Source organism: Balaenoptera acutorostrata, chromosome 4, assembly GCF_949987535.1.
Source record: "Balaenoptera acutorostrata chromosome 4, mBalAcu1.1, whole genome shotgun sequence".
Lineage (NCBI taxonomy): Eukaryota > Metazoa > Chordata > Mammalia > Artiodactyla > Balaenopteridae > Balaenoptera > Balaenoptera acutorostrata.
This window is the reverse complement of record NC_080067.1, coordinates 47,949,345-47,976,348: the sequence shown is the minus strand read 5'-3', so window position 1 is coordinate 47,976,348 and position 27,004 is coordinate 47,949,345.

The following is a 27,004-nucleotide window of genomic DNA, read 5'->3' as shown; positions in this document are numbered from 1 at the left end:
TGCTCTCATTCTACATATGTTTAAAACTTTTCACAAAGTTTAAAAAAGTATAAAAATGTTATTAGAAGATAAACTTGATAATCTCTACTGTAGTATAGGGAAAAAGAAAAAATGTATGAAAATTTAAAAGAAGATGATTCACATTAAGGGCAGACAATGGCACTATCTTCCTCTCCAGAAATAAATTATCCTTATTTATAAAGAAACCTTGACAAAGACAAACCTTAAAGACTTAATTGAGGAAAACTTTCATGGATTAAAAACAAAAATAGGTCTTTGCCTCCTTAGGTAGGTTTATTCCTAAGTATTTTATTCTTTTTTGATGTGATGGTATGTGGGATTGTTTCTTTAATTTCTCTTTCTTATCTTTCATTGTTAGTGTATAGGAATGCAAGAGATTTCTGTGTATTATTTTTGTATCCTGCAACTTTACCAAATTCATTGATGAGCTCTAATAGTTTTCTGGTAGCATCTTTAGGATTTTCTATGTTTACTGTCATGTCATCTGCAAATAATAACAGGATTCCTTTTATTTCCTTTTCTTCTCTGACTGCTGTGGCTAGGATTTCTAAAATTATGTTGAATAAAAGTGGCAAGGGTGGACATCCTTGTCCTGTTCCTGATCTTAGAGGAAATGCTTTCAGTTATTCCCTATTGAGTATGATGCTAGCTGTAGGTTTGTCATATATGGCTTTATTATGTTGAGGTAGGTTCTCTCTATGCCCACTTTTGAAGATGACACAAAAAGATGGGAAGATATACCATGTTCTTGGAATCAATATTGTCACAATGACTATGTTACGCAAGGTAATCTACAGATGCAACTCAATCCCTATCAAATTACCAATGGCATTTTTCACATAACTAGAACAAAAAAATTTTTAATTTGTACAGAGATGCAAAAGACCCAAAATAGCCAAAGTAATCTTGAGAAAGAAAAATGGAGCTGGAGGAATCAGCTTCCTGACTTCAGACTATACTACAAAACTACAGTCATCAAAACAGTATGGTACTGGCACAGGAACAGAACTATAGATCAATGGAACAAGATAGAAAGCCCAGAAATAAACCCATGCACCTATGGTCAATTAATCTATAACAAAGGAGGCAAGAATATACAATAGAGAAAAAGCAGTCTCTTCAATAAGTGGTGCTGGGAAAACTGGACAGCTACATGTGAAAAAATGAAATTAGAACATTTTTTAATACCATAGACAAAAATAAACTCAAAATGGATTAAAGTCCTAAATGTAAGACCAGATACTATAAAACTCTTAGAGGAAAACATAGGCAGAACACTCTATGACATAAATCACAGTAATATTTTTTTTAGTTCTGTCCCTTAGAGTAATGGAAATAAAAACAAAAATAAACAAATGGGACCTAATTAAACTCAAAAGCTTTTGCACAGCAAAGTAAACCATAAACAAAACGAAAAGACAACTCACAGAATGGAAGAAAACATTTGCAAACAGTGTGACTGACAAGGGATTTATGTCCAGAATTTACAAAGAGCTCATGCAACTCTATATCAAAGAAAGAAACAACCCAATCCAAAAATGAGCAGAAGACCTAAATAGACATTTCTCCAAAAAAAGATATACAGATGGCCAAGAAGCACATGAAAAGATGCTCAACATCACTGATTATTAGAGAGATGCAAATCAAACCTACAATGAGATATTACCTCACACCAGTCAGAACAGCCATTATCAAAAAGTCTACAAACAATAAATGCTGGAGAGGGTGTGGAGAAAAGGGAACCCTCTTGCACTGTTGGTGGGAATGTAAATTGATACAGCCACTGTGGAGAACAGTATGGAGGTTCCTCAAAAAACTGAAAATAGAACTACCATATGACTCAGCAAGCCCACTCCTGGGCAATCCAGAGAAAACCATGGTTTGAAAGGATGCATGCACCCCAACGTTCATTGCAGTGCTGTATATAATAGGCAAGACATGGAAGCAACCTAAATGTCCATCAACATATGAATGGATAAAGAAGATGTTGTACATATATAAAATGGAATATTACTCAGCCATTAAAAAGAGTGAAATAATGCCATTTGCAGCAACATGGATAGACCTGGAGATTATCATACTAAGTGAAGTAAGTCAGAGAAAGACAAATATCATATGATATTGCTTATAAGTGGAATCTAAAAAAATAAATGATACAAATGAATTTATTTACAAAACAGAAACAGACTCACGGACTGAGTGAACAAACTTATGGTTCTCAGGGGGGGAAGGTAGGGGGGAAGGGATAGATTGAGAGTTTGGGACTGGTATATACATACTGCTTTATTTAAAATAGATAATCAGCAAGGACCTACTGTATAGCATAGGGAACTCTGCTCAATATTCTGTATAACCTAAATGGGAAAAGAACTTGAAAAAGAGTAGATACACATATATGTATAACTGAATCACTTTGCTGTACACCTGAAACTAACACAACATTGTGAATCAACTATGCTCCGATATAAAATAAAAATTAAAAAAAACCCCATCAATACACAGTTTTATTCAATTAATACTTTCAGCAAATGTATTGAGTACAGCCTGTGTGACAGATACTCTTCTAGATACAGCAGTAAATATATGAGAAAAAATTGAAAAGACTTAAAAAATATTAGAAAAATATTAGAATTAATATTCTAATAACATTTTAAAAGCAAGGATAATTAAAACAATCCAAAATGCAACCAGGTAGTAAAAAGCATTTTCACCATAAAAACCAAAGTCAGTTTGGCCCAATATGTTTTCTGTGGCATGGAATATGAGGAAAATATCAGTAAAAATAAAATTTTCATCAGAGCCTTTTAACATGTAGAAAATGGAATTAGGGTGAGAAAGAGGGAAAGGGCCATGTGGGAAGAAGAAATAGAAATAGTGAATGAAAACCAGTATAGAAACTGAGAATTGTTTGGTAAATGCTGACTCAAGTTATTTCATTAAAAGGTATAATGTACTTTATTTTGAATGTTATATCCACTCAAATTTTGCTAGGATAACTAGGATAAACCAGACTTTCTTTCTTTTTTTGGTTTCTTTCCTTTAAAAAAAACAGTTAACAAACAAATTATATTGGGTCACTCAAAAACTTTCTGAATTAAAAATGTAAGACCACAGTTGTCATTCCCCACAACTCATGGAGAAATATTCCATGATCACCAAAGAAAGGGAGGAGGACCTTGAATAGAATGATCCCTCATAAATGTGCCCATGTTAAAATATCACTTTGCTTGTTATTTAAGTATGTCCATGTAAGATGTCACTGTGGTTGTTAGTATTGTTTAAGAAGCTACAGAGCTAGTGTCCTGTTAGAAAACAAAATCCCATTTACTTGTATACTGTGCATATGAACTAACAGAAAAGAAGAACTAATATATTCTGTAGGAAGTGGATCCACTGGAAAAGGCATTCTAGCTAAAATCAGAAAATTATAAACAAAAGCAGGTTGCTAAGTTTCTATAAGGCCATTCTTCTAAAGTAATAGTAATTTTTAAATGTCAGTTAAAAAGCCTCCATTTTATTCTTAAGTCAATTTATGATTGTACTTCGATGGTATTTTTCAATAATCTTAATTGACAAAACTATTGATATTGTGGACTGCTAGCCATTTCTTCTATAAGTATATTATTAACGACAGAGGAATATGCTGAGCTATGAAGATATTTCAATAAATCCTTAGTAATTTAAAATTGACTCGATCAAGAATACAAATTTTAACATGGGAAGTATGCTCTTTCGTCTTTCCATCAATTTATTGCCAACAAATACAAAAGATAAACTTCATAAAGCTTGTCGAGGCAGATGGCTGGAACACTTTTCACTGACTTTTCCAGTTTATTTCATGGACTTACTACATAAATACTAACATAAACCATGAATATTCTACACTGTGTTCGAACATAGTAAACATTTAAAATCACTCTTTGTTAACCATTTTCACATTTTTCACATTGATTATTTGGTGTCTATTCTTTCCTTTATCAAATAATAATGATGATAATAATAACATTTGATGTGTATTGAGTACCTATCTCATGCCAGACCATATTCTAAGTGTATTATACACAGTACCTTCCCACTAAAATTCTATGAGTAAGGTGCTTTGGTTACCGCCATTTTAGAGATGAGAAAACTGTGATACAGAAAATTAAGGAATTTGCACAAAGGCACACAGTGGGGAGGAAATGAAGATAGAATTCACACTGAGCTTGACCAATCCTAAAGCCTGCAATTTAACCACTGCAAAGTACCAGCTCCATAGAACGAGGCTTCCAGACACTGAAACCGAGATGTTTTAAAGTTCTAAACCTCACATGTTGGAATACCAAATAATTACATGAAGGTATAGCATATAAAGGCTTTCATTTAAAATTACAGATTACAACTTAGAAAATTTCCTTCTAAGTAAAACACTTTTATATTTTTAAGTTATTTCAGTCTTCATTCTTATTTTTTGTTTTTAGTGAGTTTGTATCTTTTTTTCTGAGAAAGATGTTTGTTTTCCAATTTAAACTTTCCTTTTCCAAACTTAAAGTATACTAAAAACACATTCTTAAATAGGATTTTTAGAGGTAAGCTTGTAAGCCTCAGCAATTTTCCACAGAGAACTAGCAGATTAGAAAGATCATCTCCCTCTCACTTGCACTTTCTTTGGTTATAAATCTGAAAAGCTTATAATCTTTCCAAAATTCCGTTGTCTGTCTGGCGGGTCAGACTGAAACTTAGAGAGGAGTAGGGTTGCCAGGTTTAGAAAATTAAAGTACAGTACACCCAGTTAAAATTTAATTTCAGATAAACAACAAATAATATTGTATTTTATCTGGCAACACTGAAAAGAGGCGTAGAAAAGATGAAATAACAGAGGCACCTCAATTAACATTATGGATTATCTTAGAATAGTTATCAGTTAAAATAGGTCACCAGCAGTCAACACAGCTCCAGCAGATAGGCCTTATGACTCACTGCCCACCTTCAGGCATCTCCTACCAAAGATAAATTAAACAGGAGGCCAGCTTGGAAGTTTCTGGTGCTCAGCTCTATAAAGGGGATAAAATATCATTGGACAGTAAGTATAGGAGTAGAAATGCAATAATATGGAGACAAATCTCTGTGTCAGAGCTCCGCTCAGAGAGGAAACCATATGATTAGAAGGAAAAATTTGAGATGCTGCTTTAGATACCATGGATTTTGTTAAATTGTCTTCTAAAGAGGGTCAAAATATCAAGCAGCATTGCACTCTCTCTCTCTCTCTCTCTCTTTAGTAGAATAAGAAAGTCTGGTAAAGCACCAAATTGCTTAGTATACAGAAAAGCTCAAGCCTGTCAAGAGCTCATATTTCTCTCTCTCTCTCACTCTACCACTCAATAGCTCCACTGAATTAATGTTGAAAAAATAAGAATACTGGTTTGAATGAATGCCAAAATATTATCTGCCTAGGCTACCAATCTTGGGCCCATTTGGTATACCTAGTTGTGCACTAGTAAATTGGTTGTGGGAAAGGATAGTAGGGTTGATTTCCAGCATGTACCAACTTCCATGGTGTAAATGCTACCACTATGGTAGATTTCAAGCCCCCAAAACTGGCTTGCTAAATTTCTAAATATTTGATAATTAGCTCTTGCAAGAGTAAAAGAGCAGCTTCTGAACAAGATGTCCACAGGCACATTCTACCTCAGATTAAAATGACAGAAACGTGCTCAAGAGCCCTTTCCAGAAGTATGTGACATCCGGGGTTTTAGATCGGTGTGACAGAATGCATAGAGTGAATAACCAATTCCTTAAAACCAGGGAGGGAGGAGGGGAGGAAGAAAGAAATGTAACAAATGCAGGATAATTTAAATACTTCAGAAATGTATAAGCACCACATTTGTAAGTGTTCAGAGAGATTTCTTCAGGTGTCTCTTTAATTTACTATCTTTCAGGAGACCTTCCATGATCACTTCTTAATATCTCTGTGCTTACAGGAATACATGGTATGTTTCAACTCTCAGTAAACAGTCAAAAATTTGTTATAACTAACTGTTAATATCTGTTTAAATATTTATCATGTCTGACTATGAGCTCCCTGAAGGCAGGGGTAAGTCTTATTTGTATCCCAGAATCTTTCAGAGTCTATGGTGAATAGTAGATGATCAATAAAATGAAGCTTGGTAGAACTGAGTATCAAAAATCCTTAAGCTGTTTAGAAAAAAGTTGGTGTTTATAGGATACTTATCCCATCAATTCAATTTTAATTCCTCTAAAGAAAAAAGAGCATTATTTTATCATCCTTATCAGAATGCCAAGTAAACTGAGTTTCATGCTATTGTTTATTGCCCTCCATCCCAAATGTTGATAGAATTTCCTTTTTGAAGGTGAACAAAGCTTTGTTCAATTATCTCTATGGTGAACTCACAGAATCAGAGCTCCTGCTGTAATTGTAGTATATAGTTTCTGTGACTGGCATAGACATCATTTCAACAGGAGTCATATCTTGTGATGAAAGTGTCAAGTTCACACACACTGTTCTATTGCATACAAGCACAGCATGCAATTGGAAGTGCCCTGTCAGTGAAAGACTGATGAGAATGTATTTCATTTCAGGCCTTAAGCCTAGCTAATGATGAGAGATAAAAACAAAGGGCATAAATGATGAATTTGCTGAATTTGTTTTAATATCATTCTATAAAGTAATGTAATTTCCATTAAAATCAAACCTATTGTTTTCATACTTAAAGTTCACAAAAAAATGTTATTTTTCCATTAAAATCAAACCTATTGTTTTCATACTTAAAGTTCACAAAAAAATGTTATTTCCTTAAGGAGTAAACTCAGGTAGAATCATGAATGAAAGAACTTTGGATCGTGCCATAGCCATTTTTGAAATATATTTTCATGCAACTTTTGTGATACAGTGATGTGTTAGTGGTCTCTGCATATGATATTGAACTGAATTTAAAATAAAGTTAACAACAATCCTCTGCTTAAATTTGGGTTATTGGAGGGTCTTAGAAAAGCAGATCATGAAACACAATCCTTCAAACTCCAGAAGCCACAGGTTAAGAACAAACATGAGATAAAAAATAAAACCTAAAATATTTATCTGCTATATGTTATACATGTAATATGTAGAAAAGTTTTATATAGAATTTTTTTTCTAAACTGAAGCTTATGACATGACTAATAGATGAAAATTGGAAATATCTTCACATTATTTTAATTAACAATAAATATGCTTATCAACAATAGCTTCAAGGCAAATAAAATTATACAAATTATATCACATTGTATTGATAAAAGAACTCAGAGCAACATTTGTCAAATCAGTTACCTGGTATAGATCTTTTATTATTAACTCTATTGGTTCCATCTGACATTTAGAAATATTATACCCAAACTTCAATATTATTTTTATGAAAATCTAGATATCTAGGAATTCCAGATAATTAAGAGCTGGCCTATTAAATATTAAATTTCAGAGAGAAGGTACATGATTCAGAAACCAAAATAGGTATCAATTCCTGAAGATGAGTTTAAAATAAAGCTGAAGATCTGATTATAGAGATTAATTGTAACTGAATAGTAAAGAGAAGTAAAATGCTAATACAAGCTTATTTTAGAAATTTGGCACTTTCATTGAAAGGCATTAATACTAAATTGCTGATTACATAGTCTTTATTAGAAGACTATGAAATTTTCCTATCTATTTAATCTAAACTTACTTGAAGTAATTATCTGTAGTTTTTCTTAATATTTTCAGTAATCCTATTGAATATCTATATAGGTTATCATATACTATTAAATCTGATTTTTAAATCAGTTTAGCTGTTATTCAGGGTCTTGGAAAGTGTCAGAACACTTCAGAGTTGAAGGAATTCTAGAAATCAAATTGTCTAATTTCTACCTGCACAAAATTTACCAGAATTATTATAATTTGAAGATTCATATCCATGATTAAAATTTAGAAATCATATTATATTAAAAATATGAAATATTACTACTGCTAATTTAGCATAAAGTATGGTATGTCTCTTTATTCAATTGTCCAGCAAATGTGTATTCAGTGAGTAGTTTTAAAGTTAGCTGATGTTGTAAGATTGATTTCCAAAAAGACTATAATATTCCACATTCACACTAGCAATATATGAGTGCCCTTTTCTCTACATGTTTACTAATAAATATTGTTATAGTTTTTTCAGTTTTACTTCTGTGAAGTGATTACTTCTTTTTAGAATAACTTGCATTTTCTTATCCCTTTGAATTTAAACAAGCTTCTAATTCCATGTAGAATTAGACCAAACCAATAGATTTGTACTTTTTGAACATTTACGCATTTATTCATTCAACAAAATACTTTGAGCTCCTCATATGTGATATTATCACAACCAAAATCAACATGTTACTGAGTTAAGAGACAAAATATAAATAAGTAATACACACATAGAAATACAGATATAGATAGAAATAGATTTAGTAATAAGTATTAATGAAAAAATAAGGCAGATGATTGGGATATGCAATTTTAAATAGAATAATCAGAGAAGGTGTCATGGAGAATATGACTTTTGAACAAAAACCTGAAAGGATATAGGGAGGAATATTCCAGATTGAAAGAAAAATTGATGCAAAAGTATTATTCAAGGACCATGTCTAGTTGGAGGAATTGTGAGGATGTTAACTGAGAGAAAAAAAAAAAAATCATAAAGGTGAGTTTACAGAAATAAGGAGAGCAGATCATGGGAAGCCTGAAGGTCACAAGAGTCTGAACTTACTTGTTTTACATGGGAAGCCACTGGAGAGTTTTGAGGAGAGGCATACAATGATTTGACCTATGTTTAAGAAAAGATCATTCTGCCTAAGGTATTGGGCACAAACGGTAAGGAGACAAGTTATAATATAAAGGAGGGATAACAGAGTTTCAGAACTTCATAGAGTTAGATGGTGAGAAGTGGTTGGATTTTGAGTATGTTTAAAAGGGAATGCCAACAGATTTGCTGACGTGGTTTGTGTGTTTAAGAGAAGAAGAATAGTCAAGGATGACTATAAGATTTCTGACCTGAAGATATGAAAGAACAGATTAGACATTTATTGAGATGGAGAGAATGACCAGAGGAGGAGGTTTTCAGGGGAAGACAAGGGGTTTGATATTAGGCCTAGTAAGTTTAAGATATATTTTAGATATACAAGTGGAAATATTGAACAGATTATTACATATATGTATATATATATATATCTGGGATTATGTAGAGGACAACATTAGATACATAAATTCTGGAGTCATCAGCATACAGAAGACATATAAAGCCAAGTAAAACAGATAAACTCAACTAATAAGTGAATGCAGATAATGATAAATTACCACACCCTGATCATTAAAAGTTAGGAGTTTGGGGAAATGCAGGGAACTCAGTGCAAGTGAATGGAAAGGAACAGCCAGTTCAGTAGAAGGAAAACCAGGAGAATGTGGTATCCTGGAAATCAAATGCAGAAAAGAAGGTGTCTGATAACCCATGTGAAATGTTTCCAATGAGTAAGATGAAATGGAATAGATTCTCACATTTAGCAAATTAAGGGTCTTGGTGTCCTGGATTATAGCAGCTTTGACAGAGTAGAGGAGACAAATGCCTATGAACAATTGGTTCAAGACAGACTGGGAGAAGAATTGAAACTTCTTTGTGGAATTCTGATATAAAGACAGCATAGAAATCAGCATGGTTTGAGGAGATTATAAGATCAAGAGAATCATGTTTTCTCAACCTGACCCCAAGGAGACATGGGTAAGTTTAGCTGGTGCACCACTGTACTTTAGAGTGAAATTTTATTACTAAGGGAAGTTATACATAAATTGTGGTAAATTCACATGAGAATATATTATACAAAAGTTAAAAGGAATGGATTCAAAAGAATATATTTACGGAAATAGAATAACATATAACATCTGTTTGAAAAAGAAAATTATGAAATAAAAAACATAAAATAGTGAGGAGAGAGGGTGGAAGAAGAGAAGAAAAGACAGGATTATCATTTTTTTCTTTAGAACTATTAATTTTAGATTTTAACCTCAAAGTCTCTTGTTTCATCCTGTGGCTTTTATTTCATATATATATGTGTATATAATATATATGCATATATACACACACAGTGTATATATATGTATGTATTTATGTATATATATATGTAAGTATTTATATTTGGGTGTACATATATGTATATTTTTGCTTCAAACTTTTTAAGCAAAAAAAAAAATTTACATAAAAATTTGAGATCTCATTTGCACTCATCCCCAGTTCCATTTCTTCATTAATATCCCTGAGAAAACTATCATAATCAGTTTAACATGTATTTTTCCGGTTTCTGACTTTATATTTTTGCCAGCTATAAATATATTCAGAAACAATACATACAGAGTTTTTGTGTGTATGTTTCTGTGTGTCTATTCTCATTAACCTGCTTTTCTATCTAACATTATATTTTTTTCTACCTCTGGTGTTAATATAAAATAATGTCTCCCATTTTATTTGCCAGATAGTAGTCCATAACATAAATACTTGACATTTCAGCTATATATTCCCTGAGAGACATTTAGGTTGTTCCTAATTGCTTGCTGGCCAGTTGTTAAATATAACCTTCCGTTGCTATGGAATGTGGAAGTCTTCTTGCCCCCAGAGCTTCCGGTTCATGTATGGTGTCTGTTTAATGGTCAGAAACACTCTGTGATGAGTGTCCCATACTAACCCCATTTTACTGATTAGGAAATAAGGCTCAGAGAAATTAAATAACTTTTCAAGATCATCAAGGTGATATGTGGGGAGCCAAAATTTGTATGTAGGTCTAGGTCATTCAAGAAATGGTGTTCCAATCAAAGCATTGTATATTATATACCTGAATCACATAATTAAATCATTATACCATTTATTTTCCCACATTTTCACAAAGCAAATTATTTTCCTAAACATATAATTTATAACAGTGATGAATACCATTCCCCAAATAAGCTAAAATCCAAATGATAAGAGATTTTATTTACAAAAGAAGATAATTTTTGAAAATATTTTTACTTAGTTTAAAGGTTACAAAGAAAGATGTATTTTGACATAAAAATGATAGACTGTTTCTAACTCAGTTTAAGACAATCAAATGATAAAGAAATAAACTCACGGGATTGCTACTGGGTGAAGGCAACTCACGTTTATCACCTTCAGGTCACAGATTTGAATATTTCCAAGCCTGATGCTGACTGAAAATCACTGCCTTCTGACAGCTATGTGCCCTTATTTTTTTTCATCACAAAACAGTAAGAATCAGCATTTTCATATCTGCTTAAAAAGTTTCAGTTACAAAATAAAAGATAAAGTGAGGGTCAGATCTTTTCCTCTCAAAACCATAAAAGTTTCTCTCAAAACTAGAGAAAAAATGTGTTACCAATTAAGAAAAGTTCCATTTTTGAATAATAGAAAAAAATATTTAGGCTGTATACATGTGTTGGGGGTGGGATGTTTATGGGGGTGGAGAGAAATCCTGTACAACAATAAAAATAGGTAAAAGCTAAATTCACCCAAAAAAAGATTGCTACAGACCTGAAAATCTTCCACTTGAACATTTTCTAAAACCAGAGATTCCCTCACTCTTCCATCATATTCACTTTTATCAGAGAAGTTGGCAGGATGCAACCAAAATTTTCCTTTAAAGGAGGCGTTAAGGAGCAGGTGGATATCAACTATTGTTTTCATAGAGTAAATGTGCTACAAATTTCTTGTATATATATTTTCAGGAACTGTTTATTATTTAGATATGTAAGATATATAAGACATTGAGCATAGTCAAAGTAAAACTTTTAAAATATTATCAAAATGAAACATTTTAATGTTAACAGTTTGAAGCTGGCCCTAAGATATCAATATAGACTTTCCTATAGATAAATTTTATTTCCTTTTTAAATCACCCTTATTTTCAACTGTATACAAATTTCTTTAAACTAATACATATTTAAGTGCTTTTCATTCATATAGAATGGGTATTTCTTAAAAAGTGATTATCCCTTTAAATGCTGCTAATTAAGGCAAAAACAAGGAGAACCTATTTGCTACATATATGACAATTTGGATAGCAAATGAATAACTCATGCAAATCTATAGGAAATAAAGTAGTAGAAAAGGTAAAGTAAAATAGCACAGATATTCCACAGAAGAGAAAGTATGAATGGCCAATAAATACAATGATCAATATCATTTGAATTCAGGACAATGTCATTTAAAACAACAGTAAGAAATCATATCAAACCCATGAGCCTGGCAAAGTTAAAAGGTTAGGCAATGACAAGAATAGTCCAGGATACAGCACCAGAAAATTTCATTCATTACAGATGAAAGAGAACCTTAATAGAGTCACTTTGGAAAACAATTTCATATTACCTAGTAAAAGTTATTAAGATCAGACCCTGAGCCAGCGAATTCACAAGTCTATAACCTAGAGAAACCCTTGTTTTTATTAACCAAGACCTGTACAAGAATGACCATAACAGCAGTGCTTGTAATAACAAGAAACTGGAAACAACTGAAATGCATTTTGAAAGGAGAACGGAAGAATGAATAGTGGTATATCCATAAACAGAACAGTGTGCAGCAGTAGAAATGAATACACTATGTCCTATACATTATTATAATTGCATCTCAAAAATATAATGTTGAGTGATAAAATAAGTCTCAGAGGAATACTAAATGTATGATGCTGCTTATATAAAACCTCAAACTTGCAAAATTAACAGTATGTATTTTACTAATCAATACACATGTAGTAAACTATAAAGTAAAGCAAGGGAATGATAACAACATTCAAATTAGAGATTATCCTTAGATTAAAAAGTGTGGGATCTGATTGTGAACTTTACAGAGGGACTTTCAAAGACCTTGGTGATATCAGTATCCTATTTCTTAATCACTTTCAAAAATAAATATATAACAATAAATGAATATGTACAACCAAATAAATGAATGAAACCAAAAGATGAAAAGTAAAGATGTTTCACAGGGGCCGTGAGAGAGGTAAACTGGGAGATGCTTTGGCTTCCCTTTCTAAAGGCAAGAGGGAGCCATTTCTTTGTTGCATGAAGAAACTAAAAGAAAAGCACAAAGGGGCAAAAGAAAGTTCATTAATAGTTTCCTGAGTCAAGTTTGATGGCCATAGCTGTCCCCAGCAGGAAGAGAATTCATGGTATCAATGATGGCTGTTGAGAATCAGAATGGTGGGGAGCAGGGAGGAGACTGAAGGGAAGGATACTGACAGCATGTATGCAAAAGTAAACTAACTTACCTACATACCAGTAGCTGATTTTTATACCAATAATTTCTCTGCAATTATTATAAAATGCTTTAAATGCTTAGTTTCAAAGACATATAGATATGTCTTACATACAGACCAGCAGTTGAAAGAATTGTAAATCGCTGGATAATCATCTCAATCTAGCTCCCTCCCTTCACCCGAACAGAACTCTTCAACCACCAGCAATTATTTCTTGGACTTTAGCTTTTCAGGAAATAAACAGCAGATCATGATCAATAGCGGGGAAAAAAAAAAAGATGTGAATGTAATGCTGTCACTGATAAATTCTGTAAAAGGTGAATTCATTCCACCTTTCTACCTATAATTACTTGTCAGTTAAATGAGGAGATTATATGAGATCATATCCAAGAATCTCCTCTATTATCTTTGATTAATTCTAATGTCTTTGATTCCATAATAATTTACATGACATACTCTATTTTGGTAAATGTGGGGAATGTATCTACAAATGTCTTAGAAATTCAGTCATTGTAATTATAAAACTTAACTTTCATTTCTTTCTACATCTGCTAAGCCTTACCTAATCTTTTCTTTGAAAAAACAAGTCCCTAATGAGACACACTGAATTCATTCCACTTCTATAAACAAAGATTAAGGAATGTTAAAATTATTGATTTATGTGTGAATTAATATAATACCACATCTACAGATAGCAAATATTATAGTTATTGGTGTAAGAAATGAGCAATTTGCAAGTACCATTTCAAGATGAAATTTTAAGAATAATGAAATTCTCATATTCACGATCGACTTTCTACCATGAGGAAATAATAAACCTTGCTTTATTCTACTCCTATTTAAAGTTTATCTTGCCCTCTAGAAGTTATCCTGTATCTTGCTGAAAAGCTTTACTGCCAGTTTTAAGCCTGAAATGAAAGATGCATGATCAGAATTTTGTAGCTACCTTAGGTTCAATTCAATATGAAGATCATAATACAGATTTGTTTAGAAGCCAATTACTGAATTGGATTAGTTTCTTTACGTGGGAGGGTCAGTGAATAGTTCGGATAGAAGCTGAATATAGTTTCCTTTTAACTTCCCACTCCTCCTAAAATGTTCTGTCACTAAAGGTGAAAATATCCAGTTCGGATTCCATAAATGGCACCCAATTCTTGTGCACAGCAGAACAATACGTCACTAATGAGCAAAGCAGACATGTGAATAATGCTCGGACTTTGCCTTTTATAGGAAAGACAGTTTCATTTGATAAATGACGCAAGGAATAGAAAGGAAAGGCTGAAAGTAAAATATCTTTATGCTTATTGCAGAATGGAATAGGGCCAATAAGTCTGTCAATTCTGTTATCTTCAGCCTCCCTTGTCTGTACATCCATGGATTTTAATGGACAGCAGTGCTGAGGCCACCATCATTACTGCAATCAGGGAATAGTGGGCAAGTCATGGCCAACTGAAATAGAGAAATTGCTTTCTGGAGCTGTATATTTGGTATATTCGTAAGAGCATTGGCCTAAACGAATTCTCTATGGGGAGTTCCTCTTTTTATTTCTCACTTAAATTGAAAGCAAATGCTTTGTTTTAAAAATCAAAGCCCTTATAGGATATGTTGACCAAGATCTAAAGAAATATTATTTAATATCTAACAGAAACGATTAACTCATATATCACATAATAAACTCATTAAGTCATTTTTGACAACCATAACCTGCCTCATCTTTAGTTTGATGTCTTTTTAAAAATATACCTTTGTAGAAGATATGAAGCACAGAACACTGTAAACTTATTCTACTCTTACTCTTGAAGTTTTCCATATTTCTTGAAAGTAGATTATAAGAGGGAGGGCATATATGGATAATGGGAAAGAGCTGACAGGAGAGATTAACCAAATATAAAAATGCCTTGTAGATTTTTATATGGCAAGTACAATATGTCACGATTGAGGTTTATAATTTTACTAAGTTGAAATAAAGCAAGTTCTAAAAATTTACCAACTGTATGGTATATTTTATTTTCTATTCTTTGGCAAGAAGAAGCAACATTTCCTGTGACATAATTTAAACATTTGCATACTATTTCTTATTATAAGAGTATCTTTTCAATATGTATTAGCACATATAATTTTCAAAAAAATTTATAAAATAAACGTATTCATTCATACTTTACAAATGCAGAAACTAGGGTTGACATAATTGAAGTCCCGTAGCTGGCAGATGGCAGAGCTAGGATGTGCTTTCTGTCTCCAAAATAATTTTTTTCCAGTTGCCAGCATTTCAAAATTAGCAAGTTTTATATTCAGTCTTATCAGTAAAAACCATCTCAACTCCAAGATTAAAAAGAAATGTATAGTAATTATATTTTTGGAATATGGATGTGTAAAATTATGTTATACATATAGCACAATAAAATACAGCTATTTCTTTCTGATCTCTCTTTTGAGCCCCTACTTAGGGAAAAAAAAGGATTATAATTGGACAAGCTTTAAATTTGTGAATCTCAGCATTTCCAGGTTTTAATGTTCTCTATTAAAGTATTGATTCTTTCCAATACAAATGCAGACACTCACATTAAATTCCATAGTAGAACTTCCTATGCAGGTTGCTATCTGGGTGTCAAAGAGTCTAAATCTATGTACGTTGGGCATTATGTTCACTGGATGGGCGTGTCCACATGTGTCATTCTCTAGCTCTGAGTAGAAGTATAAGTGGGTGCCCTGGATTAGGTCCTCCAAACCATGATCCCTCTCCTCCTGCCTTTAGATGCTTAATGGCAACTATTCCTCATCTCCTGCCATACCACTGCTCATGGTCATCAGGACCCTGCCTGAGCAGATCCTCCAAATGACTCCTGTGAAACAGAAGTCTGATCAATAATTCCAAACTCCTGACCAGGTCATGCAGGAACATCTGGATCCTGCACACAGGATCTGGGAAGCCAGGAGCTTATAGCCAGCCACTTCACACCACTGCTGCTCTATCCTTCCTTTCTTGCCAGACATGCCAACTGCAGGGCTCCTCCCAGAGTCCTGGTTCTCAAAACTGGTTGATCATTGGAATCATTCAGGCAATAAAAAACACCAACCCCGACCCGACTGTCCAAGACTGATTTAATCAGATTCTTTACCATCAGAAAAACTAAATTAGAATTTCAGTGTATGGGAAACACAACATTGGTATTTTTAAAGATTATCTAGCTGATTTTAATGCATAGCCAGGATCACTATCCAATAGGCCAGTGGCCTGCCCTGGGCTGCTTCCAGGGAGTCATCACATTAGCCCTCTCCACCCCATGTTCTAGGACTGCCCCATACCTGTCTGTACGGCTCAGCTGTGTCATATGCCCCCTTTCTCTGCTCTACTACAGATTCCACCAGAGAAAGGGGAAACGGAAGACAGCAAGTGCGACCTGGTCACTTTACATCTTTGATTACACCTCAGACCTCAGTTTTAATGATTACACCTTAATAAAATGCTTTTCATGAAAAAAAAAAAAAACACTACCCATATCAATTGTTTATCAGAGTAAGTTAAAAGTTCTGCATAAGCATTTATTATAAATCAAGTTAAATAAGCTATGGAAAAATAACAACGTGATTTGGGTTTAAAGTTCCTCAGTCAGAAAGCAAAAAATATTAATCCCAGGCCCATCCTAAGTGTAAACAGCAATATAATGAATTTGATGATATAAAATATGACCAAAAGAAGAGTACTAATGTCATTATGAAAAAAATAAAATAAAATATACCTAGTATTTTCAAGAAAGAGAGTATGTAAACCTGACTTACATATATGACTTCATTTATAATTCACTTTTCATACTACAAAAATACTATTAATATATGTTCCTTAAATCTCTGTTTGGCCTTAAAGAGATAATACTATGAGGTTCTGTTCTGAATTTATCATTTTTGAAAGCTGATAGGATAGCGAGGTTTCTGTCCTAGATACAGGTCATCTCCTCTGAACACTCCACTTTCACATCAAGTACCTGCCGCTTCTGTCACTGCAGCACTGGTTTTTCCTTTTAGAATATTAGCTAGAGTTTAGATAAGACAAAAAGTTTTCCATATGCACAACGTGGTCTAAACCAATTTTTCACATTTCACCTACTTAAACACATTTAAGTGTGTATATGTGTGTGTGAATTTCTGTGTGTTACATCTGGTTTACGTGAGTAAAACTTGCGGATAAATCAAAAGATGACTGTGGCCATCTATGCATGGCTTCCCTTGAGCTCTTTAGCTTATTGCTCTGAAGTCCCCAAAAACACTTTCCACTGCTTTCACTAGCTTTATTAAACTGAGACTTTTGGTCCAGTTTTCAACCCAAGAAACTTTCCCAATACACTGAGCTTCTACCTTTCTGCCCTGTTCCTCCATCAAGGACATAACGGATTATGTCTCTTCACCTACTCTTACAAATTATCCAAAAGTTCACGTCTCATCTGTAATCAAGGTCAGTTTCTGGTTGCCCAAGTTATCATATGAAACACTTCCACTCAATTCTTATTTTCTACTACTATCTCTACCTCTTCATATCTTCTTTCCCTTGGAGAGCATTAGACTTTTAGCCTAAAAAAATGAAAGATGTCCTTGTTCTGCAGTCCTTGTAATTTTCCAAGCTGGTACTGTCACTAATATTTCATATAGCTGTGTTTTAAAGAGGCCAACCTTTTCCTGTATCTCTAAACTTTTTTTGGCTATTTGAGTATGAAATGTGTATATAACAATACATATATAGAGTATATGTACAAATATACATGTAAACATAAATACAAATAAATAAACATGCAAAATGCTTCTCCTCACCTGCTTTTATAACAAGAGCAAATAGCATATTATGATAGAGGGTAAGAAAGGGTCCAGATAAATTATACATATTTCTTTTTTTTACTCAATTTAGATTTTTTTTTTTTACTAACCAGTTTATCCTTAACTTCTCCATATATATTTTTAAAAAGCAAAATAACATTGTTGTTATGCCTCTATCACCCTTTATCCAAAAAAATCTTTGTAAAAGCAAACACCACTGTAGTCAGTAACTATGCTGTTTGTAATTGAATTTGAAATAACTTTGACATTCTGAAAGTTCAGGTTAGGAAATTAGCAATTGTTCTGATTGATGGGCATATGGTGTGTGTACACACTCTATGTCCTTCAACAGTATTGCTATCATTACTAGATAAAGAAAAAAAAGATGACTTAGGGCATGAATGAAATTTTCCTGATTTCTTAGAATAATTTCTTTTTTCTAACTGAAGGCTGAGCTGTCAGCAAACCAAGATATGCCATTTATGTTAGTATTTATGAGGATATTAGATTTCCTGTGAATTATATATCATAGTATAAATGTAGTTTTTGTCAAAATGTAATTTAATTGCAAATAACATTTGGCATTTTCCAAGTAGCTTATACTTATATTGCTATTAAAATAGAAAGTGATCAGAATTATTTTTAATGATATCAAGACAGTTTTAATATAACCTAAAGTCCATTAATTTAGAATCAAGAATTTAAATCTATAATTTACATTTTCTAAAAGAATTTGCAGTTTGATATTGTAAACCGTACTTGAAAGAAAAGCATTAAGGAACTCAAGTCCATTATGAGCAACCTTATAGTATTTTGCTATAGTTGTAACCACATAGGAGATTGTTCTTCTATCACCCTCACTTTAGAATAAAATTAATGTTCTTTAGAACTGAGAGGATTGTTTGTTTGATCAGTATGGTATAATTTAGCTTCTCACATATTGCCATATATCTAACTAATTTTTAAACAGTGATTTGGTGAATTGCAGGATTTTTAAAAGCAACACTCTAAAGTGTTTCTGTCTTTAAATGGAAGTACCATTGTCTGTCAACTATTCTCATGAACTGATCATTTTAATGTACTTGTAATGTTACTGATTAAATATTCTTTAAGGATTGTACATAAAGCTGACTTTGAAATCTTTCTTTAAATTTAATTGTGTAACAATACAAATAATTCATGCTGTTCTTTAGATCCTTATTTCATGTATATATGTGACTATCATGCTAGTGTAATCTTCAAGAGACATTAAAATGCAAACATATGGTCTTCCAAAATAATATACATCACTTGGATTTTGTCATTTCCACAAGTTTGTAGTCTTCTATGATAGCTTCTGGGTTAAGCTCGTTAATTACTTCCTGGTAGTATTAAATTCAATATTTAAATTGGTAATTGCACCATCAGTATACATATATATGCTTTTATTTCAGTGCTGATTCAATAAAGATTTTAAGAGAACGACATTTTTAAAGATTATTTTTTTTCCTCACTGGCATAACATTCTATTTGCTTTTTAACATTTTCTTCTGGGCTTTAAATTTTCTTTTACCTTTAAATATCTATTTAAATAGATTGTTTCTGTTATTAAATTGTTCATCAACTAAATGTGATCTAAGTCCCTTAATACAAATGATATAACTACCCAGTCAGCAGTGAAGTTTAAGGCCTAGTAGTGTATCAGATAAATATTTCAAATACTTGATTTGACAGAAGATGTCATGATAGTCAAATTTTTATACTTGATTAAAAAAAATCTAATTTACCAAACTATTCGGTCCAAAACTCAAGTTTCTATCACCAAAATCTTTATTTTACCAATTATAATACTATTGTTACCATGATGGCATGTATTATTTGTAACACAGATGCACTTATATTTTGAAATAGCATGTAAGTTGTATTTATTATGTGTCAAGCAATTTTCTAAGCACCTTTCAAAAATAATTCACTTAATTCTTATTTGGCAAATAAGAAAGAAAAAGCACAGAGGAGATTACATAATTTAGCCTAAATCACACAGGTAGACGGAAAATAGAACCAGGATTCCAATCAGGCAAGCCGACTTTAGAGTTTCCCTCTAAGCAGTTCAACACTACACTCTATTGTCTGAAAGAACATTGTATACCAAAATGAAGCAAACCAGTACTGTCTGCCATGGTTCTAAATTAAATTCTAATTTTCATGTGTTTTGGGACCAGCCAGATTAGATGATTCCAGGCTATACATCCAAGGGAGAGACCATCTGTGTTTTCCATTCATCAGTGGTGATTCTGTTGGGTTGTTGTCTCCCCATTGCCAATATATTTGGGCTCCTTGATGTTTCCTGGCTGGGGTAGGCCAAGTTTATTGCCTATTAATCTTCAACTGAATGTACAGCCCTGGATTTTTTCTCCCAGATTCCAATTCCTGAGAGGCTATGACACATTAAGTTTAAGCTCACTTGGCAAATGCCCTCAATTTTCGAAGCAAATTTCAGAGCTCTACTTATTTCATTAGCTACCTACTTATAGTTTGGGAATGAGAACTCCTAACTTTGTTTCCTGTTTACCCAAGCATTTATATTAAAAAAAAAAATTTGTATCCAGGATATTTGTTGTTTGCCATGGAGAAATGATCTGTATTCCTAGTCCTCCAAAATACCAGAAGCTGGATTTTATTTTAGCTTTTCTTTAAAAGCATGATATTCAAGATCTCCTCACTTTCACCATAGATGCTTGTGTTCAGTCATATTCAATAAAGAAACTTATTAAATATTCCAAGGAAACTTTAAGTGTACAGAGGGGGAGGACAACTGCTTGCCATAACAATTCATATCATGTGGTTACTTGGGGTAATAATGTATGTCATACTCAAGATTTTCCAATGCAAACTAGAACCCTCAAAATTGTTCATCCTTTCTCTTAAGGTCTAAATATGAGTGAAATCTAGAAAGAAAAGCTGAGAATCCAGTTTATAAAAATTTAAAGTCATTCTTCTAACAAAATTAACTAATTAACACCAAAAACCTTTATTTTCATTTCTTAATTTGTACATTTATTCATATACTCATTTTTCAAAATTGTGTTATTTATAAGTAATATATTGCAGTTAAATATTTAACAATATATATGTGGAAAATACTAAACCAAAAAAATGAAACTGAAACACCTATCAGTATAAAAGGTGATTATCAATAAATAGGACAAAAGTTTAGTGTTTAAACAAATTTCTTTGTCACTAATTAAAGTCAAAGATATCAGATATCAATAAAAACTAGGATTAATTATAATAATTATTTTATTCCAAAAACTTCTGCATTTAAAGAAATTTTTATGACTAATGTAAGAATTTGAATTTTGGATTGGTATTTTAAAATGCTGAATTAACAAACAGATGGAGAGATATATCATGTTCTTAGATTGGAAGGATCAACATTGTGAAAATGACTATACTACCCAAAGCAATCTACAGATTCAATGCAATACCTATCAAACTACCACTGGCATTTTTCACAGAACTAGAACAAAAAAATTTCACAATTTGTATGGAAACACAAAAGACCCCAAATATCCAAAGCAATCTTGAGAAAGTAAAACAGAGCCGGAGGAATCAGGCTCCCTGGCTTCAGACTATATTACAAAGCTACAGTAATCAAGACAGTATGGTACTGGCACAAAAACAGAAATATAGATAAATGGAACAGGATAGAAAGCCCAGTGATAAACCCACGCACATATGGTCATCTTATTTTTGATAAAGGAGGCAAGAATATACAATGGAGAAAAGACAGCCTCTTCAATAAGTGGTGCTGGGAAAACTGGACAGCTACATGTACAAGAATGAAATTAGAACACTCCCTAATGCCATACACAAAAATAAACTCAAAAGGGATTAAAGACTGAAATGTAAGGCCAGACACTATCAAACTCTTAGAGGAAAACATAGGTAGAACACTGTGACATAAATCACAGCAGGATCCTTTTGACCCACCTCCTAGAGAAATGGAAATAAAAACAAAAATAAACAAATGGGACCTAATGAGACTTAAAAGCTTTTGCACAGCAAAGGAAACCATAAACAAGACGAAAAGACAACCCTTAGAATGGGAGAAAATATTTGCAAATGAAGCAACTGACAAAGGATTAATCTCCAAAATTTACAAGCAGCTCATGCAGCTCAATATCAAAAAACAAACAACCCAATAAAAAAATGGGCAGAAGACTTAAATAGATATTTCTCCAAAGAAGATATGCAGATTGCCAACAAACACATGAAAGAATGCTCAACATCACTAATCATTAGAGAAATGCAAATCAAAACTACAATGAGGTATCACCTCACACCAGTCAGAATGGCCATCATCAAGAAAATCTACAAACAATAAATGCTGGAGAGGGTGTGGAGAAAAGGGAACCTTCTTGCACTGTTGCTGGGAATGTAAATTGATACAGCCACTATGGAGAACAATATGGAGGTTCCTTAAAAAACTAAAAATAGAACTACCATATGACTTAGCAATCCCACTACTGGGCATATACCCTGAGAAAACCATAATTCAAAACAAGTCACGTACCACAATGTTCATTGCAGCTCTATTTACAATAGTTAGGACATGGAAGCAACCTAAGTGTCCATTGACAGATGAATGGATAAAGAAGATGTGGCACATATATACAATGGAATATTACTCAGCCATAAAAAGAAATGAAATTGTTATTTGTAGTGAGGTGGATAGACCTAGAGTCTGTCATACAGAGTGAAGTAAGTCAGAAAGAGAAAGACAAATACCGTATGCTAACACATATATATGGAATCTGAAAAAAAAAAAAAAAGGTTCTGAAGAACCTAGGGGCAGGATAGGAATAAAGATGCAGATGTAGAGATTGGACATGAGGACACTGGGAAGGGGAAGGGTAAGCTGGGACGAAGTGAGGGAGTGGCATGGACTTATATATACTACCAAATGTAAAATAGATAGCTAGTGGGAAGAAGCTGCATAGCACAGGGAGATCAGCTCAGCATTTTGTGTCCCCCTACAGGGGTGGGATAGGAAGGGTGGGAGGGAGATGCAAGAGGGAGGAGATATGGGGATATATGTATATGTATAGCTGATTCACTTTGTTATAAAGCAGAAACTAACATAAAATTGTAAAGCAATTATACTCCAAAAAAGATGTTAAAAAAATTAAAAAATAAGAAAAATAAAATAAAATGCTGATTTAATAAATCAACTGTTTCAATTATGTGGCTATTTAATGGATGGCTTAGAACATTTTACTTCTAAATCTTATGTATGGAATTCTACAACCACACAGTATTCACTGAGAAAAACGTTAGCTTAAGATATACAGTATTCATTAATGATTAAAAAAATTCTAAGTTTCATAGATCTCATACATGTATCTCTATTTAAGGGGACTTATTATGGGTTGGTAGGAAGCAATAAATTAGAAGATGAGGATGAATTTTATATTATTAAAATTATTGTAATATGTTTCGGCTAATAGAATGTAACGTAAGTAACAGTGAGCCAGTTATATGACTAGCCCTCAAGAACTTTGGAGTAGCCACAAATTTTCTTGGAAATTTGCCACTACCATGTAAATAAACACCAGCTAGCCTGCTGGATAATGACAGATCCATGGTCCTGAACTTTGATGGCCCCAAATAGATGCCAATTTACTGCAGATACATGAGCAAGCCCAACTGAAATCGATTGAGCCTGGCCCAGAGCTAAAGAACTGCCCAGTCATGAACCAAATGAATGGTTACTATTTCAAGTCACTGTTTTGAGATGGTATGTTATATGGCAATAACACCTTAAAATCACTTAGCACACTCCAAGCACATGGTAGGAGCTCAAAATGGCACCCTTTATTAATAATTAAATGTTACCTGAATGTCCTCTACATGCTAACATTACACCACTCTGTGTTTGGATATTTCCCTGTCTCACCTCTACTTCTATTGCTTTAAATAATTCATTTAACTATTTAATTATTTTGTACTATTAAAAATTATTGATCTAAAGGTACTGTGTGTTGATTTTTGCTAATAAGAAAATAAGAACAAATTTTGAGATTAGCATACCTAGCACTAGTGACAATGTATCTTCTGTTATCTATTCTCATTTGACTACAAGTAGACTAAAGTTTGGATCAAAGGGAACATAATTCTTTCCCCTAAAGGATGATTGGGAAAGAATGTCTTTAATCTCAAAAGAGAGAGATAAAGTGACCTCTATTTCCTGTATTTATAGTTATTAGTCATATCAACTCAGAATAAAGTTCAATTGAGCAGCAAGGCTTTGTTTATTTACTGTTTTCCTAGTGTGATATAGAACATAGAACTTAGAGTGAGAAAAATCTAGGGTTGGAAGGAAGGGATATAATAGAGTCTTTGTCTAAAAGGACTGATGATTTAGTTCAAGTGACAAAATGATATTTGTGGAAATATTAACGAAAAACATAGGCACCTTTTGAGACAATGGAAGATGAAAAAATTAGGAAGAAAAAGGGGACTAAGTATATTGAATATATATCAACTCTAGTATGTGGCTGCTGAAAAGTTAATCTACTAAATCAATCAATTGCCCCATCCATAAACCCCACAAAATGAGACAAGTCAACCAGAAAAACCTAGGCAACAATAATAATATTATCTATATATATATATTACAATACATTATATGTACATTATATATATACTGTGGTGGCCTCCATTTTGTGGGTTCCAATATATAAATTAACTTAATAATATAATAGAAATAAGGGTTCTGTTCCCAACTCCAGTGTGTGTGTTGGGGGGAGAGGGTGGTTCCCACACCACCAAGCAATTCTCTGTGACACCAGCTGAGTGTCCTACAATTTAACTCAACTCTGAAACCATCTACCTGAGATAGTGTCAGATCCCACAGGTTAAGCGCTCAGTCTCGTAAGACTTCCCCCCACCCCACTTCTGATGCCAACTGCAAGTCCAGATTGTCACTTATGCTTCTGTGCTGCTATAAATCACACGTTCCCATGACTCTCTCCTCAGGTTGGATTAATTTGCTAGAGCAGCTCAGAGAACTCAGAGAAACTGTTACGTACGTTTACCAGTTTGTTAAAGGACACAGATGAACAGCCAAATGAAAAGCTGCAGAGGGTAAGGTCTGGGAGGGTCCCCAGTTCAGGGGCTTCTTTCCCCTTGGGGTTGTTATGCACCACACTCCTGGCACGCGTATGTGTTCACCAACCTGGAAGCTCTCTGAACCCATTCTTCACTGGGTTTTATGGAGGCTTCATTACACAGGCATGACTGGTTAAATCATTGGCCACTGGTGATTGGTTCAGCCTCTGGCCCCTCTCCCCTCCCTGGAAATAAGGAGGTGGGCCTGAAAGTGACAGCCTTCTATTCATAGTTGGTTTCCCTCACAATCAGTCCCCATCCCTGGGTCCTTTCCAAAAGTCACTTCATTAACATGAACCCAGTTGTGGTGGAAAGGGCTTGTTATGAACAACAAGACACACATTTCACCTTTATGGCTCTGAAGTGATCTTAGGAATTGAGGACAAGAGACCAAATATTATGACAAAAAATTGTCCCATTGCTCTTATTGTTCAGGAAATTCCAAAGGTTTGGGGACCTGTGATCCAGGAACCAGGGAGGAAGACCAAATCATGGACATGTTTATTATAAATCCCAATACCATATATCTATATCTATATCTATATCTATATCTATAGATATAGATATAATATAATTATATTAAATATAATATATAAATAAATAAAGTAGCAGGGATGTTAGCTCCCCAAAATACCCTATGTTGATAAAGTGACGTCTGCTAGATGGTAGCAAGCAGAATGGTGAGAAAAATAAAAACCCTTTCATATTAGAATTGATTGCTTGAGGGAACCTGAATCAGGTGAATAAATTCAAAGTAATGAGACAGCTGTCTTTAGAGAAATTAGACTTGTTCTGTTTGGTCACAGGATTGAAATTAGGACCAAGGATGAAAACTACAGTGAGATGGGATTAAATTTTATGTCAATAAAGAAGAACTTTCTAATATTCAGACACCACAAATATGGTCTGTCTGCTTTAGAGATAATAAATTCACAGTTTCTACAGTTGTTCAAGGTAAAATTAAATAGTCACTTGGTGGCATCACTGTAGATGTTATCCAAGTGTAAGATGTGGCATTATAGTTAAGGTACTTAAAGTACCATACTAGACTGCAAACTGTATGAAACTATTTAATGCAGAGGGAATCAATTTATCATGGACTTTTAATAGCTCCTCTTTTTCCCCTTTTATGGATGGCTGTCCCTCCTGCTATAAGGAATAAGGTGGGTAAATTACAGGTATAAGTTGTTATAATCATTGCAACCACATTTTAACTCATAAGCCCTGGTAAGGAAGTAAACCTTGTTTGCAGTAACTCAAATCAGTAGAGAAGGCAAAGCAATATGAATGTGCTGCCACTGATTTATTTATACTGAGGGATTTCTGGGCCTGTGGAAAGTCCTTCAACACCCATGAAGATTAAAATATATATGCTCAGACTTTTCAATTTATTAAATAAATCAGCAAAACAACAGCAAAGCCTTCATTTTATGTTTCCTCTTTCAACACCCAAATTTCCACCCATTACTTCTTTTAGAACATTTTTTCTGGCCCTGGATATAGCACTATGCCAACCCTTTCAACATCAAAGCTTTATATTGTAATATGGGGAATACGTGATGCTTTAGTCTACCTGAACTAGCCCTGGCCAGGCGTGCTTTGGAGGAAACCCTAATGTTACTTGATTGTCTTCCATGGAAGTATTATGCTTTTCAAGGCCAGAATCTTGAAAGAGTCAGTCCCCTGTTCTGCTTTCTCCCATCAATGCCAATTACTGTTAATATGATACATCTCCCTTTATATATTGTTGGTT